This window comes from Panthera uncia, assembly GCF_023721935.1.
Source record: "Panthera uncia isolate 11264 chromosome C1 unlocalized genomic scaffold, Puncia_PCG_1.0 HiC_scaffold_4, whole genome shotgun sequence".
Lineage (NCBI taxonomy): Eukaryota > Metazoa > Chordata > Mammalia > Carnivora > Felidae > Panthera > Panthera uncia.
Window position 1 is genome coordinate 66,402,609 of NW_026057585.1, and position 19,528 is coordinate 66,422,136.

At 38.8% G+C, this 19,528-nt stretch overlaps 1 protein-coding gene across 8 annotated transcripts in view; it reads left to right on the forward strand.

The window, feature by feature from the left end:
* Positions 1 to 19,528, forward strand: part of BEND5 (BEN domain containing 5) — a 1,448,520-nt gene that overhangs the window by 882,933 nt on the left and 546,059 nt on the right. Inside the window, exon 1 of one of the 8 annotated variants that reach the window (XM_049618598.1) lies at positions 15,002 to 15,077. The exons of the other annotated variants lie outside the window; for them this stretch is intronic. The gene's annotated coding sequence lies outside the window, so the exon portion shown is untranslated. Of the gene's footprint in view, positions 1 to 15,001; positions 15,078 to 19,528 lie in introns of those variants that run through there. 8 annotated transcript variants of the gene reach the window in all.

The following is a 19,528-nucleotide window of genomic DNA, read 5'->3' on the forward strand; positions in this document are numbered from 1 at the left end:
TCTCTCCCTCTCCCTCTCCCTCTCCCTCTCCCTCTCCCTCTCCCTCTCTCCCTCTCTCCTTCTCTCCTTCTCTCCCCCTCTCTCTCAAATTAAAAAAAAAATGATTGCAGGGCTTTATGTAAGGATTTTTTGGAAATACAGGCTTTGTTTAAAAATTATAATGTTATGTTTGAAAATCCCTGGTCTAAAGGATCATTTAATCTTAAAAATATTCAGTCTGATCCTCTCATTTTTCAAATAAGGAACTAAGAGCCCAGAGAGGAGATGGGAATTACTCAAGTTCACACAGTGAGTTTATAGTGGAATCAGGTTATTTCTTCTGACTACCAGTATAGTGTTCTTTACCATACCCATCTGATACAGGTTTAGAACCTTAACAAATTCTCTAGGGTAAGGAGTACAGCAAGCTTCTGCCAGACTCTCACTCCTATTCTGTGTCTGGCCTATCACCTACTAGCAGCCCACATCTAGGATTTTTAAAAATTCGTGTTATGTTACTTACACCCTAATCCCCATCTCTGCTGACTACATTCTATTAGGAAATAGTCACTGTTTTGTCAATAACCCTGGGTGTCCTCTCCTGACAATGTGGAGAAATGAGGCCTTCCAGCAAGCTCTGCTCACCCTGGACTACCCCATACGTATGTCACTACTGGCAGAAAGTAGTTTCCCTGATGGTTAGGAGACTCTAGATAGGGCTCTTTTTTCTTGTTTGCAATCAGCAGAAAAGCCACTGTGCTGTCATTAAATAGAGTTCCCTTACCTTTCCCCTTCCCCTTATCTGCTTTTCTGTTTTTCCGCTTTCATTCTTGCTTAAACTACACAGAAACTTCCTGTTATTAAAAATCCAGTGTCCTAGAATGAAAAGGTAGGGATTCTAATATGTTTTTGTTCATTGGTATATTTCAGACATATGTAATCATGGTCAACACAAAATAGATGCTCAATAAATATTTGTTGAATGAATAGATGTAAGAATAAATAAACAAATTGAAAAGGTCTGATAAACTGATACTAAAACTCTGATATCAGAAAAGTAACTGTAAAAGACCATCTGCTCCAACTTTTTCACTGTACGCAGGGCTGAGAGTCAAGAGCCCTGAGTACTAGCTTTGACTGGACTGAAGAGATGTAGAAGAAAGAGGAATAACTTGCCAAGGTCACTTGTCCAAACAGGCTGTATAAATTAGATATCAGCTGTGGTATCCTGTTGTTTGAGATTCAGATGAAATTAGTTCAAAGCTCTCACCTATGCACAGTGGAAGCTCTATTCCTCCCACTTCCCTTTTCTCTGTGTACGCTATCTTTGGATTTCTGTTCATCTCTTATAAATTACAAGAATTCCATCTTTTTGTTTTCTTTTTTGCCAGTTGAACCTCAGGACCTGTGATTTCTTTTTCTATCCCCAAGTAGTGTATCATAATTTTTTTCTAAAATAGCACAGTTCCTTTCTCAAGATGTTCCCTTCCAATGGTGTTATTGGAAGGATATGAAGGTATTGCATAGAATTTATAGAAAAGTTGAACAACAAATCTTTGGAGGAATTCCCCAAGCATCACTTGGGAGATCTCAGCAGTAAAATTCATGGAATGACTACTTAGATATTAACATGAATATAACTCAGTGTCAACAAAACCGATCTTGTTTCTCCATTTCCAGTTTCAAATTTCCCAGAAACTGACAGTGATTGTCCAGACATGTCATAGTTCAGTGAGCCAATCCCTGGAGCAGGACCATCTTGAATAGACAAAAGCATGTGCCTACCACTGGATTGGAGAGGTTTCCAGGGCATGCAAAATCACTGGGGATTCGGTAGTCACCCAAGGAATATCTTCCACACTGCATCTCTTAGGACTAAACTTTCATTCATGCAAAAGTATCCACTAGAAATGTACTCATAAATGGTCCCTGGATGCCAGAATATAAAGACAAATAAGAATGTGTGTTCTGGGAATCATTGGCATTGCTGTTGGTGATTGGAGGAAGGAACACTTGTGAGGTTATGCATGTGATTTAAGCGGGAAGATAAAACCCTTTTAATAAAGACTTGAGTATCCAAGAGGAAACTAGCTTAGAAACACCCATTACCCATTTCTGTGGATATCTAGAGAATGTTGTATAGTTCTCTAGTGTTTCCAAGTTGGTTTGAAAGAAGGCAGCCAGTAAAGAGATACAGTTGATACTTGAACAACACAGTTTTGAACTGTGCAGGTTTGTGGGGGTTATTTTAATAAATACAATACAGTGCTATAAATGTATTTTCTCTTTCTTATGATTTTCTTAACAATATTTTCTTTTCTGTAGCTTGCTTTACTATAAGACTACAGTATATAACACATGTAATATAAAAATATGTATTAATTGACTAAGTTATGATAAGGCTGGTAGTCATTGTAGGTTATTAGTAGTTAAGCTTTTGGAGAGTCAAAAGTTACATGTGAGCCATAGCAATCCTGAAAATGAAAAACAAAATTGGAAGTATCATAATTCCAGACTTCAAGTTATATTACAAAGCCTTAATAATCAAAACATTATGGTTCTGGCACAAAAATAGACACAATAGATCAATAGACCAAAATAGAAAACCCAGAAATAAACCCACAAGTATATGGTCAATTAATCTTCAACAGAGCAGGAAAGAATACACAATGGGGAAAAGAAAAAAACAGTCTCTTCAACAAATGGTGTTGGGGAAATTGGACAGCTACATGCAAAAGAATGAAACTGGACCACTTATTTACACCATACACAAAAGTAAACTCAAAATTTAGAATTAAAGACCTAAATGCAAGACCTGAAACCATAAAAATACTAGAAGAGAGCATAGACAGTAATTTCTCTGACATCAGCTGTAAAAACATTTTTCTAGATAATGCCTCCTGAGGCAAAGGAAATAAAAGCAAAATTAAGTTACTGAGACTACATTAAAAAAAAAAAAACAAAACGAAACTTCTGCACAGCAAAGGAAGTAATCAACAAAACTGAAAGGCAGCATTGTACTGAATGGGAGAAAATATTTTCAAATGATATTGCCGGTAAAGACTCAGTATCTAAAATATATAAAGAACTGATACAACTCAACACCCAAAAAACAAATAACCCAAATAAAAAATGGACAGAAGAAATGAACGGCATTTCTCCAAAGAATACATGCAGAATGCCAGCAGACACATGAAAAGATGGTCAATGTCACTCATCATCAGGGAAATCCAAATTAAAACAATAATATGATATCACCTCACACTGGTAAGTATGACTAAAATCAAAAACACAAGAACATCCAAGTGCCTGGATGGTTCAGGTGGTTGAACACCTTGATTTCTGCTCAGGTCATGATCCCAGAGTGGTGGGATTGAGCCCTGCATTGGGCTCTATACTGAGCGTGCAGCCTGCTTGGGGTTTTCTCTCTCTGTCTCCCTCTCTCTCCCTCCTTCCCTCCCTCTCTCCCTTTCTCTCTCTCTCTCCCTCTCTCCCTTTCTCCCTCTCTCTCTCCCCCCACCCCTCTCCCTGGCTTGTGCCCTCTCTCTCTCTCTCTCTGTAAAATAAAATAAAATAAAATAATAAAATAAAATAAAATAAAATAAAATAAAATGTATCACAAGAAACAAGAATGTCAAGAATCTTGAGAAAAAGGAACCATTGTATACTGTTGGTAGGAATGCAAACTGGTGCAGCCACTGTAGAAACAGTATGAAGCTTCCTCAAAATGTTATAAATAGAACTACCATATGATCCAGTAATTGCACTACTGGGTATTTACCCAAAAAATACAAAAACACTAATTCAGAAGGATACATAAACCCCTATGTTTATGGCAGCATTATTTACAATATCCAAACTATGGAAGCAGCCCAAGTGTCCATCAGAAGATGGATGGATAAAGAAGACATGAGATATATATATATATATATATATATATATATATATATATATATTATCCAGCCTTAAAAAAGAATGGATGAATCTAAAGAGTGTAATGCTAAGTGAAATAAGCCAGTCTCAGACAAAGACAAATACCATATGATTTCACTCATATGTAAATTTTAAGAAACAAACGAACAAAGGTGAAGAAAACAAGAGAGAGAGAAAGAAACCAAAAAAACAGACTCTTAACTATAGAGAAAAAAACTGATGGTTACCAGAGGGTGGGGGAAATATGTGAAGGGGATGAGAGTACATATCACGATAAGCACCGAGTAACGTATACAATTGTTGAATCACTATATTGTACACCCAGAACTAACACAACACTGTATGTTAACTATACTGGAATTAAAATTTTAAACTTAATTTTAAAAAAGTACATGTGGATTTTCGATGTTCCCGGTGGTTGGTGCCCCTAACCCCCATGTTTTTCAAGGGTCAATTGTATTTTGAATCCATTGTGGCTACGCAAACTGAACCTCTAGATGAGGGATATGTTTCAAATTATATTTACCTCTTCTTACTTAAAGGGTGATATTAGACTCTCCCTTACATTTTAAAGAGGTTTTTGTATTCAGCTGTCCTTTCCACACAGAGAACAGATATCCAGTACATCTAATTTTGCCCTTAGAGATAGTCAAGAAAGGAAAAGAGAAAGAATGTAGCAACAACAGAATTTTCATTACAAAAACGAACATTTATTGAGAACTTATTGTGTCAGACATTGTGTTCAGTGTTTTCCATATATTTACATATTTTATCCTCACAGTAATTTCATGAATTAGGTACTCTTATAAAGCAAGTATTCTTATTACTTCACTTTACAGAGGAAGAAACTAGCATTCAGATAAATTGAAGAACTTTCCCAGTCACATAGCTACTGGATGGGCAGAGCCAGCATGCAGACATTGATCCACTGACTCCCAACACTTGTACTCATTGCCATTATGTTAAGGTGCTATCATCTTTTCCCCTAAAGTATAGTGAAAAGAGAATGGTGTTAGAACCAGGGTGTCTGGATTCCAGTCCTAACTCCATCAGCTCATTGTGTGACCTAGATAAACTTTCTTCCCTCTGAAATTAATTTTCCTCACCTGCAATTGGTGGAGGATAGATAGATTTCTAAGAACTCTTTTAGTGCCAAACTTATATAACCCTATAAACTCCCAAGCTGTTTTATAAAACCCTGTGCCTTGTGAATTCTTGTTGTTCAGTTGTGCTTGATCAGGTCCTTGGGACTTATTCTTGGCTACATGATTTTGTGAGTCTTTTCCTTTTCTTTTTTTATTCTTGCCCAATTTTTTAATTTAAATTCTAGTTAGTTAACATACAGTGCAATATTGGTTTCAGGAGTAGAAATCAGTGATTCATTAATTCTATAGTTATACCTAGTGCTCATCATAACAAATTCCCTCCTTAATACCAATCACCCATCTAGTCCATCTGTCGCTCACTTCCTTCCATCAACCCTTAGTTTGTTCTCTGTCTTTAAGAGTCTCTCATGGTTTGTTTCCCTCTCTCTTATTTCCCCCCTCCTATATGTTCATATGTTTTGTTTCTTAAATTCTACATATGAGTGAAATCATACGATATTTGTCTTTCTCTGCTTGACTTATTTCACTTAACATAATACACTCTAGCTCCACCCATGTCATTGCAAATGGCAAGATTTCATTCTTTTTGATGGCTGAGTAATATTCCATTCAGCCTTTTTATCAAATCAGCAGCCAATGGACAATTGGGCTCTTTTTCAATGCAGTCTCTCCATCCAAAGAAAGTTTACAAATGCTACTCCTGTTTTGTCACCTAGAAGCATAGGTTTACATCAAGTAAACAATTAACTTACTATACTCTTAACTTATTATACTCTTAATGTCAGTGCATGTAACTTACCATACTTTCAATGTTAATGACTAAAATAAATAAATAAATTTATAATGTCTGACTTGCATCTGGTAAAATGCATTCCACTTAAAATAACAAATCCACATCAGCAAAGTATTTCATACTGGGGTCTGGGACAGAAGGTCTTGGCTGGAGATTAAAATTCAGATTGCTGACAGAAAGCCCATTTTCTATATAAGATATGTGACATAGTCCTCTAGCTCTGGGAGGGATTGTTATATGGGTGGGAAGAAGAACTGGGAAACAGAGTAGTCTGTGGTGACTTTTATTATGCAGTCAATAAGAAAAATAATCTTAGCTATATTTAGAGGTGAATATTCAGTCATTCCAAAACTATAAAAACTGTTCTTATCCCTGTAGGGCCTTCTGGAGTCCACTCAGACCTAGAGTGACCTATGATAGGAGAGGAGGCTTGGACTTCACTGAGCTTTCTTTCTATAGTTTGGAGGTTTGGGGTGAGTACATGGGAGGCAACAGGAGTAAAACAGAGCTCTTGTTCTTGGATTCAGAAGACCTTGGTATATTCTCAGTTTTGCCACTTCTTGGTCAAGGTACTTAAATTTTATGATCCTCTACTCTTCTTCGACTATAAAGTGGAGACAAAGATCCAAGGAGTAAGTGTCTATGAAATGAAGGGGAAAGGAAAACAGATATTTTAGTAAACATCTTCTACACCCTAGTGATTTTTTCCACCTTCCTGATCTATGAAATAAAATAATTTTACCTGCTTCTCCATTTCATGTATGGTGATGTTCATTTCTTTATTCCTTTTTAAAATTTTTAAATGCTTATTTTTTTGAGAGAGACAGAGAGACAGAGACAGAACGTGAGTTGTGGAGGGGAAGAGAGAGAAAGAGACACAGAATCTGAACCGGACTCCAAGCTCTGAGCTGTCAACACAGAGCCGGATGTGGGGCTCAAACTCATGAACTACAAGATCATGACCTGAGCTGAAGTCAGAGGCTTAACCGACTGAGCCACCCAGGTGCCCTGGTGATGTTTGTTTCTTATAAACATGAATCATACCCCACCCTCTGGGTGACACAGGCAAAAGTGGGATTCAGATGGATTACTAAATAATTTAAATATGACTTAAAATGTCATAATTCAGGCACAGGGAGATAGGGAGACACAAAAGAGTGAACACTGAATTGTACCCTGAAGACTTAGAAAATTCTTTCCAGAGCAGGAAGCATTAGGACTTTAGCCTTGAAGGATAAGAAATATTTAGCAGATGAAGAAGAGAGAGAGGGTACTTAAGGCAGAGGGTAGGAGGAATCAGGATGAGTAATGACCCAGAGATGTGCCATTGCATGGCATGTTTATGGCACATTATGGAATTCCCAGTTAATTAAGCATGCACCAGTGAAATAGTGCATGCTTAGGGCCTAGATTAGAGACTAGATTATTGAGGTATTTGAAAGCAAAATTCAAACTTTATCTTATAAGTAATATAGAGTCAACACAGTTTTGTTTTCAGTGGAAGGGAGATTGCAAAGAATTTGCACCATAGGTAGGTGAATGGTAGAGATCTGTGGGTCTGAAGATTAGAAGTCAGAAGAACATGAGTCGAATATAACATGTTTTGTTGGGTGACCATTGGCAGATGGCTTAACTCTACCTAAATTTCTAAGAGCTTTGAAATGAAGTGTAAAATCTTCTTAGTAAAACAAATGCCAATTATTGATTCCACAAGTATTTGTGGGGAATCTTTTAGGTTAAGAGCCTTCTGCTAAGAAATGAATACAGAGAATGTGGAGTAGGGGGATGGGAAGTAGAAAAGTGTTAGAATATTAGGTCTTTAAAGACCAAGTCGGCATATTTTAGAATTCATGACCTTGAGTAAGTCTTTTCTGCATTTTGGGTTGTGGCTTTCCCCATCTGCACAGGTGATTTCTGAGGTCTTTATTACATTTTCACCTTCAGAACTGTTTCCAAGCCTTTTCTTGTAGTAGGTAAGGTATTCAAAATCTAACCTTTCAACTGTAGCTTCATTCTTCTTTTTTTAAATTTTTTCAACTTTATGTATTTATTTTGAGAGAGAGAGAGAGAGAGAGAGAGGGAGAGAGAGCAAGAGAACAAGTGAGAGACAGAGAGGGAGAAGGAGATAGAGAATTCCAGGCACTGACAGTGCAGAACCTGATGCAGGGCTCGAACTCATGAACCGTGAGATCGTGACCCAGAGTCAGACACTCAACCGATTGAGCCATCCAGCGCCCCAACTATAGTTTCATTCTTATGGACTCTTTTTACCTATCTGGAAATGTTTGCAGTACAATACATGTATCATCCCAAGAGGCCAGGGTTAAAAGAAACCTTTCTCTGGTTTGTAAAAAAAGCATTACTATAAGCAAGGAGACAGAAACCAAAAGCCTCCAGCGGTAGACTACATTTCTGAGTTCTCAGTCTGGGGCCCCAAGGACAGAAACTGTTGGGTTAGCACTAAAAGGAGCTGAAAATGCTGAGAGTTATTGGCTTTACTGTATAAACAGGAAGTCAGTGCCAGGAGGCTGTTTGCATGTTCTTAAACTGAGCATGTACAGTCAGACATGAATATCTCAGAACTGCTAATCATAGGTGCTCATAAGAGAATAGGGATCTGAATCATGAGTCGGAGGGCAAGACCCCCAGCCTACAATGGATCTTAGAAAAATATTTTCATGTCCTTTATCATCTCAGTAGTGGGTTTATGCTGGCATGAGGGAAGAATAAGTGATAGAAACTTGTTGCAGTAGAAACAGCCTTTGAGTCAGAAAACTCAGGTTCAAGCTCCAATACAATCATATACAAGTTTTATATAACTCCATTAACATTTCTGAGCCTTGATTTCTTTTTTCATTTATATAATGGGTGCTATAGTAATATTTACCACATAGGGATGGTGTTATGAAACTTAGTTTTATGTCTTTCTCTTTTTTTTAGTTGATATGTCTCTTAAATCTTTTTTGTATTTTTCTAAATTTAAATCTAAGTCAGTTAGCATATAGTGTAATAATGGTTTCAGGAGTAGAATTTAGTTACCTATACCACTTACCTATAACATCCTGTGCTCATCCTAACAAGTGCCCTCTTTAATGCCCATCACCCATTTAACCCATTCCTCCACCTACCTCCTTTCCAGCAACCTCAGTTTGTTCTCTATATTTAAGAGTCTCCTATGGGTTACCTATCTTATTTTTCTTTCCCTTCCCCTATGTTCACCTGTTTTGTTTCTTAAATTCCACATATGAGTGAAATCGTATGATACTTGTCTTTCTCTGACTGACTTATTTTGCTTAGCTCAATACATCCTATTTCTATCCACATGGTTGCAAGTGGCAGGATTTCATTCTTTTTGATTGCCAAGTAATATTCCATTGTGTGTGTGTGTGTGTGTGTGTGTGAGTGTGTGTGTCTACGTACTAAGATCCTACTATGTATTAATAACTGTACTGGCATTAGAGATACATCAGTGAATAATGCTGTAAAAATATAAATATAAAACATGAGTCAAATGTTAATATTTTATATTATTGTAGTGGGTCCAGAAATTTTATTCACAGCTCATAGACAAGTTGTAGTATCTTCCTTTATGTAAAACATCTTTAGTCTTCCACAGGAGTTCTATGTGCTAGAAAGTTTGAAAAAAAATAAATAACAGTAACCAAATTTTATTCCAGATCAGTAAACTTGGTCCTATGCCATAACCAAACTGCCCCTCTATGTATGTATTGCTCTTTAGGTAAAATTATCTGGTCTTTCAGGTTCTACTTCCCTCCCCTTCTGCTCTCCTCCCTTCAAAAGCAATATCTGGTAATACTGATCTTGTGGCAAAAAGGGACACTTGTGTTTTGGATCCATGAGGTAGATTCTCCTTGATCTTGGCTCTGAAATGGCTGGTCTGGGTTGCTGCACAGACAGAAGACCACCGAGGTGTACCAGCCTTTCTAATGTCATCTGCTGTAGTTAACCTGGGCTGCTATAACAAGTACCATAGACTGGGTGGCTTAAACAGAAAACTTTTGTTTGTTTGTTTGTTTGTTTGTTTTCTCTTACAGTCCTGGAGGCTAGAAGCCCAAGATCAAGGTGCTTAGCTGATTTAGTTTTTGGTGAGAGCCTCCTTCCTGATTTTTCAGGAGGCTACTATCTTGCCATGTGTTCACATGTTGGAGACAGAGATCATCTTTCTCATGTCTCCTCTTATAAGAACACTAATGCTATTCATGAGGGCTCTATACTCATGCCTTAATTTCCTCACAAATGCCCCACTTCCAAACATTATCACGTTGGGGATTATGGCTTCAGCATATTAATTTTGAGGGGGACACAAACAGTCAGCTCATAGTAGCATCTGCTTATAAAGCTTATTGTTGATGCTCTTTGTGGTCCCTCTCTCTTTCTCTCTGGGTTGATCAGGACCTTAATGTCCTCTCTGGAGGACACAGTCTCATATGATCTCTTGCAAATAGTTTGCCCTGCCATGAGGACCTCTCATTAACAATCTCCCAGCCACATTCTCAGTTAACTGCTAAGTCTTCTCATGGGTAAATATGGGAATACCTAATTCTTGTTCATATCCCACAGGAACTAAGTTGTTGTTACAGGGGCAGCCTAGAGGAAATCTGTTTTATAAGTCCTAAATTGAAAATAGAACACCCTTTGAGCTGTTTCTCTCATACTTTTTTAAATGCTTTTAAAATATCTCATCTCAAACAGACATACACACATAAACTTTCACATTGTCAGGAGTCAGGATTTGAACTCTGGTCTCTCAGACTCTGAAATTCATGCTTTCAGTCATTATCCTATATAGTAGTTGCTCCTTGTCCATGGGAGATACATTCCAAGATCCCCAGTGGATGCCTGAAACCATGGATATAGTAACAAACTCTGTAAATATTATGTTTTTCCCTATACATGCATATCTGATAATTTTTTTAATATGAAATTATTGTCAAATTGGTTTCCATACAACACCCATTGCTCATCCCAACAGGTGCTCTCCCCAATGCCTATCACCCACTTTCCCCTCCCTCCCACCCCCCATCAACCCTCAGTTTATTCTGTTTTTAAGAGTCTCTTATGTTTTGGCTCCCTCCCTCTCTAACTTTTTTTCCCTTCCCCTCCCCCATGGTCTTCTGTTAAGTTTCTCAGGATCCACGGAAGAGTGAAAACACATGGTATCTGTCTTTCTCTGTATGACTTATTTCACTTAGCATAACACTCTTCAGTTCCATCCACATTGCTACAAAAGGCCATATTTCATTCTTTCTCATTGCCAAGTAGTATTCCGTTGTGTACATAAACCACAATTTCTTTATCCATTCATCAGTTGATGGACATTGAGGTTCTTTCCATCATTTGGCTATTGTTGAAAGTGCTGCTATAAACATTGGGGTACAAGTGCCCCTGTGCATCAGCACTCCTGTATCCCTTGGGTAAATTCCTAGCAGTGCGATAGGGTAGATCTATTTTTAATTTTTGAGGAACCTCCACACTGTTTTCCAGAGAGGCTGCACCAGTTTGCATTCCCACCAACAGTGCAAGAGGGTTCCCGTTTCTCCACATTCTCTCCAGCATCTATAGTTTCCTGATTTGTTCATTTTAGCCACTCTGACTGGCGTGAGGTGATAACTCAGTGTGGTTTTGATTTGTATTTCCCTGATGAGGAGTGACGTTGAGCATCTTTTCATGTGCCTATTGGCCATATGGATGTCTTCTTTAGAGAAGTGTCTATTCATGTCTTCTGCCCATTTCTTCACTGGATTACACAATCCCAGACTTTAGCCTCTACTACAAAGTGATAATCATCAAGACAGCATGGTATTGGCACAAAAACAGACACATAGACCAATGGGATAGAATAGAGACTCCAGAACTGGACCCACAAAAGTATGGCCAACTAATCTTTGACAAAGCAGGAAAGAATATCCAATGGAAAAAAGACAGTCTCTTTAACAAATGGTGCTGGGAGAACTGGACAGCAACATGCAGAAGAATGAAACTAGACCACTTTCTTACACCATTCACAAAAATAAACTCAAAATGGATAAAGGATCTGATCGTGAGACAGGAAACCATCAAAACACTAGAGGAGAAAGCAAGGAAAAACCTCTCTGACCTCAGCCGCAGCAATTTCTTACTTGACACATCCCCTAAGGCAAGGGAATTAAAAGCAAAAATGAACTATTGGGACCTCATGAAGATAAAAACCTTCTGCACTGCAAAGGAAACAATCAACAAAACTAAAAAGCAACCAACGGAATGGGAAAAGATATTTGCAAATGACATATCGGACAAAGGGCTAGTATAAAGGGCTAGTATAAAGAACTCACCAAACTCCACATCTGATAATTTTTAAATTTTTTTTTAATGTTTATTTAGTTTTGAGAGAGAGAGAGAGAGCTAAGAGAGACAGAGTGCGAGCAGGGGAGAGGCAGAGAGAGAGGGACATACAAAATCCGAAGCAGGCAGGCTTCAGGCTCCAGCTGTCAGCACAGGGCCTGAGGCGGGACTCAAATCCACGTACCTTGAGATCATGACCTGAGCCGAGGTTGGATGCTCAACCAACTGAGCCCCCCAGGTGCCCACATATCTGATAAATTTTAATGTATAAATTAGGCACAGTAAGAGATTAACAACAATAACTAATATAAAATAGAACAATTATAACAATATGCTATAATAAAAATTATTTGAATGTGGTGTCTCTCTCTCTCTCTCTCTCTCTCAAAATATCTTATTATATAGGCATACCTTGGAGATATTACAGATTGGGTTTTGGACTACTGCAGTAAAGCAAATATTCACAATAAAGTGAGCCAAATGAATTTTTATTGTCCCAGTGCACATTAAACTTATTTTTACACTATACTGTCATCTGTTAAATGTGCAATAGCATCATGTCTAAAGAAAAACAGACCTTAATTTAAAAATATTTTATTGGTAAAAATGTTTACCATCATCTGAGCGTTCAGCAAGTTACAGTCTTTTTGCTGGTGAAGGATCTTGCCTCCATGTTGATGGCTGCTGATTGATCAGGATGGTGGTTGCTGAAGGCTGGGGTGGTTGTGGCAAATTCTTAAAATAAGATAAGTTTGCTGCATCGAGTGACTCTTTCATGAACAATTTCTCTGTAGTGTGTGATATAGTTTGATAACATTTTACCTACACTAGAACTTCTTTCAAAACAGGAGTTGATATCAAACCCAGCCACTGTTTAATCAAATAAATTTATGTGATATTCTGAATCTTTTGTTGTCATTTGAACAGTCTTCACAGCATCTTCATCAGGAGTAGATTTTATCTCAAGAAACCACTTTCTTTGCTCATCCATAAGAAACAGCTCATCTGTTCAAATTTCATCATGAGAATGCAGTAACTCAGTCACATCTTCAGTCGCCACTTCTGATTCTAGTTCTCTTGCTATTTCCACCACATCTGCAGTTACTTCCTCCACTGTAATCTTGAACCCCTCAAAGTCATCCATGAGGGTTAAAACCAATGTCTTCCAAACTCCTGCAAATGTTGGTATTTTGACCTCTTCCCATAATTCCTGAATGTTCTTAATGTCATCAAAAATGGTGAATTCTTTCCATGTTTTCAATTTCTTTTGCCTAGGTCCATCAGAGGAATCACTACTTATGGCAGCTAAAGCCCCATGAAATGGATGTCTTAAATAATAAAGACTCAAAATTTGAAATTTCTCTTTGATCCATGGGCTACAGAATGGATGTTGTGTTAGCAGTCATGGAGACAACATTAATCTCGTTGTACGTCTCCATAAGAGCTCTTGAGTGACCAGACACACTGTCAATAAGAAGTAATGCTTTGAAAGGAATATTTTTTCTGAGCAGGAGGTCTCAATAGTGAGCATATTCAGTAAACCATGTTGTAAACAGATATGCTGTTATCCAGACTTTATTGTTCCATTTAAAAAGCATAGGAAGAGTGGATTTAGCATAATTCTTAAGGGCTCTAGGATTGTCAGAATGTTAAATAAGCACTGGCTTCAACTTAAAGTCACCAGCTGCATTAGCTTCTAACAAGAGAATCAGCCTGTCCTTTGAAACTGATACCAGGCATTGACTTCCCCTCTCCACCTATGAAAGTGCTAGACGGCATCTTCCAGTATAAGACTGTTTTGTCTACATTGAAAATCTGTTGTTTGGTGTAGCCACCTTCATTAATGATTTAGCAAGATCTTCTGGATAACTTACTGCAATTTCTATATCAGCACTGGATGCTTCACCTTGAACTTCCATGTTAAACCTCATGAACAGCCTCTGCTAGCTTCCAACTTTTCTTCTGCAGTTTCCTCACCTCTCTCAGCCTTCATAGACTTGAAAAGAATTAGAAAAATAGAGCCTTGCTCTGGATTAGGCTTTGGCTTGAGGGAATGTTGTGGCCAGTTTGATCTTTTATCCAGACCACTAAAACTTTCTCAGTAACAGCAATAAGGCTATTTCATTTTCTTATCATATATATGTTTACTGAAATAGCACTTTTAATTTTTTTTAAGAATTTTTCCTTTGCATTCACAACTTAACTGTTTGGTGCAAGAGACCTAGCTTTAGGCCTATCTTGGTTTTAGATATGCCTTTGTCACTTAGCATACTTATCTTTGGCTTTTGATTTAAAGTGACAGACATGCAACTCTTCCTCTCACTTGAACACTTAGAGGCAATTTTAGGGCCTAATTTCAATATTGTTGTGTCTCAGAGAATAGGGAGGCCTGAGGAAAGAGAGGTACGGAGGTACAGCTGATCAGTGGATTAGTCAGAACACACACATTTATCAAGTTTGTTATCTTTTATGGGCACAGTCCATGGAACCCAAAACAATTACAATAGTAACATCAAAGATCACAGATCATTATAAGAAAAACAATAATAATAAAAAGTTTTAAATATTTCAAGAATTGCCAAAATATGACTAAGAGACACAAAGTGAGCAAATGCTGTTGGAAAATGGCATCAGTAGACTGGCTTCATACAGGACTGCCACAAACCTTCAATTTATAAAACAAACATATGTGTAGTGCCATATAGTGAAGCACAATAAAATGAGGTGTGCCTGAATTGTACTGAATTGTGATGATGTGAGATGATGAAATGCCTATGTGGTGTGATGAAGTAATGTGCATGATGTAACTATTGTGACATAGCATTAGGCCACTTTTGACCTTCTGACCATGCCTCAGGAGGATCATCTTCTTCCATTCTGCAGTTAACAGCAGGTAACTAAAACCATGGAAAGTGAAACTGAAGGTAAGGGCAAGGACTACTGTATAAAATAGTCTCATTTGGAAGCATATGCTAGTATTGTTAGATTCACATTTTGATATATATTTAGAATTAAAAGTATCTTAGGACCACTTGGGTGGCTCAGTCGGTTAAGCGTCCCACTTCCGCTCAGGTCATAATCTTGTGGTTTGTGAGTTCTAGCCCTATGTCAGGCTCTGTGCAGTCTGTGCTGACAGCTCAGAGCCTGAAGCCTGCTTGGATTTTGTGTCTCCCTCTCTTTCTGGCCTCCTCCACTCATGCTCGCTCTGTCTCTCTCAAAAATAAACATTAAAAAGATTTAAGTATCTTAGAGGTCATTCATTTCACTCTTCACTTGAAAAATTAGAAAAGACCCATAGATGCATGATTCACCCAAGGTCACACAAAACCTGTAGGCTCCTGGGTCTTCCTTCAGTTGGTCACTGGGAAGCTCATACACATCAGAAGCTCTCACTGCCCTGGGTCCCAGCACTTTCCCTCCTCATAAACAGCAATTTAGACTTCAATGTCAGCTCTAGCACTCACTAATTAAGACATCTTACTGAGGGGTGCCTGGGTGTCTCAGTAGGTTAAGCATCCAATTCTTGATTTCAGCTCAGGTAATGATCTCATAGTTCATGGGATTGTGCCCTGGATCAGGTTGCTTGGAATTCTCTCTCTTTTCTCTCTCTGCTCTTCCCCTGCTCTCCTTCCCACCCCCCACCCCTCAATAAATAAGTAAACATCTTTTTTAAAAAAGATATCTTACTAAAATCTAAGCCTCAGCATCCTCTTCTATAACTTGAAGAATATAACATCCTAACTTGTAATTCTAAGATGAACGGAGATAAACTGTATAGAATGCCTAGCACAGAGTAGGAACTCAATAAATAGTTTCTTCCTTTTCCCAATCCCTTCTTCACATTTCCTGGAGCTCTCCTAGCTGCTGATTTTGAAACCATGCCTGCTATGTCAGATGAACCCTGCCTACCCTGAGAACATTGTCTGATTCCCTAGACTTGGCCTGTTGTCAACTGTGACTTATATGATCCCTGGCCCCATTGTGCAGCCTCCAGGACCCCAGGCTGCCTGACCTGACTTCTACCCTAGCATATGCTTTCCTCTCCCTTTCTACCATCTCTTCAGTCTTGTTGGAGCATATACCTCTTGACCCATTGCCAGTTTGAACTTGGTGACCTTAGATCTGTGATAGACATTATGATGCACCAACCATATTCCCATTCAAGGAAGACTTATTGCCCCATCCCTTAGGAGTGTTTTCAACTGATAGCCATTAACTATAAGCTACATCCTACACTGAGGTTATGCCCCTTCCTGGGGGTTCCACATCCAATGACTGATTCATGGAGGCCCAACTTGGAACAACTTTCAAATACAATTCTAGCTCCATAGAGCTGAGGCTGCCCTTGGGCTTGCATCACAACTCATTTTTCCCTCTATCCACTCTTCCTTCCATCCCTGCCCTTCCATAGGCATTGAACCCAAGGGCACTCCTTACACATCTTGAGTGCTAATATCCATTTCAGTTTCTGCTTCCTGGGTCCATGAACAAAGTCCCCTCAAACTGCACCCATTTCCCAACACTCTTAGCTCTGATTTTGCCCAAAAGACCCTGCACTGTTCCTACTCACACTCTAGAGTGACTGTGTGTGTGTGTGTGTGTGTGTGTGTGTGTGTGTGTAAGTAAAAGAGAGCCTTGCTGGTCTGGTATCAAAGAAGCCAAAGTACAAGGAGGCATTTTCACAACATTCTCCTCCTGGATTGTGTTTTAGTGAAATTAGCAGTCAGCTAGACTTTAATCTTGATCAACCTCTATTCTTCTTATGTGTACTTTACTCTGGCAGGTCCTGACACTAGGGACACTTTTGTCCTGAAGGTGTCACAATCTAGAGTGAGAGGCAGGCATTACATAAATGAATTATAGTAAGGAATGTTAAGTGCAATAAAAGGGACACTTCCTATAATGAGGAACTTGGAGAATAATGTTTTCCTCGTAGAGTCATTCTAATTATTAAGTGAAGCCACATCACACAATGCCTGGCACAGAGGAGACAGTTATTGCATCAAATCATCATATTTTGCAGTTAGACAATTGAGGGCCTGAAACATTGATTTGCTTCTGATCCCATAAGTGTGTAATGTCCTATCCCAGCTGAGACTAGAGCTGAAGTCTCCATGATGTTTTGCACCATGCACTTTACCTCAAGAGGGTAAAATAAGTGTGTGTGTGTGTGTGTGTGTGTGTGTGTGTGTGCGCACACACATGTGCATGCATGCTCCCTAGCCGCTAGTATTGTGTTCAGACCTAAACTTCTGGGAAACTGGCTGCCTCTTCATAGTTTAGGCACATCGTATACGTGGTTTCAGGCTGTGCTTTGCAAGTTCCTTTGTTCTTAGCTGAAATGAGCCCAGCAGCTGGGCAGTATTTCTGTTCCCACATCCCATTCCCCCTTCACGCTTAGTGGGATGGCGGAGAAGCATCAGACCACAGCAGTGACATTTATATGAAAAGAATCCATTGTGTCCTTTGTAAGGAATAGCACATAGCTTTAAGCCATACTGCTTTCCATTTGCCTTCCTCTGGGAGGCCCTGGCAAGAGCTTGGCCTGCCGGAGGGAGCTGTCTGAGTCCTCATGCTGGAAATTATATTCCGTAATTAAAATCAATAGCAAAACAGACACACAGCAGAAAGGTCATAGAACACAACAGAAAACCATTGGGTAGCACATTGCCAGGTATCAAAATAGATTTTTGAACTTTTGTTTAATCTGCAAATGCTGAAAACCATCCACGGGAGAGAGGCAGTGTGCCCCAAGCCCTAGCCTCACCTAGGAAAGATTTAGCTAAGGAAGTCTCCTGCTCAAACCCTTCAAAGCCCAGCTTCTTCAGTCCAGCAGTGCTCTTTTAAAGTCTGGCCACCCTTATATTATTCAGCTAGTGGACTTCTAGCCCTAGAGATCTGTTTACAGCCTGTGTCCTGAAACCTTCACCTTAACCTATCCAATGCTCCATTCCTTATATGCCTCTTGGAATCCCTGCTTTCTGAACTATTGCCGTAACTACACCACAATTTTTCTCTTTAGATATGATAAGTGATGTTACTTTTCTGGCATTTTTCCATTCTTGAATCATATCTATTCTCACATCTCGGGCAGCTCCAGCCCTGGTCTAATCCAGCTCAGTCTTTGGGACTTTTTTACTGTAGCCTTGTGTCTTCCTTGTCCAGACAACCAGGGCTCAGATATAATCGGGCATAACTCCACCTCTTCCCCTCCATATGCATTCCTTGGTGAAATCTTCCTCCTTGGTCAGATATAATGCATGTATGCTGAACTTCTGTAGGTGCCAGGCAAGGAGCTGGAGGTATTCACATATCATGTTTAATTCTTACAGATTATAGTTAATCTTATAGCCACTCATTTTACAGGTGATCTTGGAATGAAGTGACTTGTCATAGTCTATCAAATCAGTGACAGAGCCAGAATTCAAATCCACATCTCGGTCTCCCAGACCCATCTTGCTTCACCATGACAGAGCTACCTTGTCCTTGAAGAAACAATCATATAACTCCATCACAGCACACAGCATGCTGAATTTTTCAACCAGGTGGAATAATATGTCCATAGAATCAGGAAGTCCATAGTAGGAATGTTCCTAAATAACAGGCATGAAAGATATTTCCGGAAGCCTAAAAGTAGCACATCTTGTTAAATTTTTGCTTAGAGTCAAAGGCTTTCTCATTTTCAAACAATGGACCCTAGGCAAATGCCTGTTAACCTCGTGACATTCATGGGTGACCTCCGGAGGGTCCATCCAGGTGCATCAGCACGTTGAACTTTGGTTTGTTTTTAAGCTTTTTATTAAAGTACAATATATACTCTTCAAAGTGCACATATTGTAAATAATATGGCTTGATGAATTTTCAGTGTGAATACGCCTATGTAACCAGTACCCCCAATCAGGAAACAGAACATTACCAGCATCTCAGAAACACCCTTTGTGCTCCATTGCCCAAGGATGACCACTATCCTGACTTAGTCCCACAATTTATTTATCCATTATACTGTTGACGGCACTTGGGTACTTTCTATTTGTGTATATTACAAGTAGTATTGTAGAATATTACTGTATATGTCTTTTGGTGCACATATGCATGTATTCTATTGGGGATGTAAGAGTAGATTTAGTCAGCATTTGAATATATTTATTGTATTAGTTTCCTGTCACTGCTGTAACAAATTAGCACAAACTTCATGGCTTAAAGAAATAAAAGTTTATTATCTTGCAGTTCTGGCAGTAAGAAGTTCAAAATGGGTCTTATGGGGTTAAAATTAAGGTGTTGACAGGGCTGGTTCCTTCTGGAGACTCCAGTGTAAAATCTGTCTCCTTGCCTTTTCTAGCTTCTAGAGCTACATTCCTTGCCTTCTTTGGCTCAT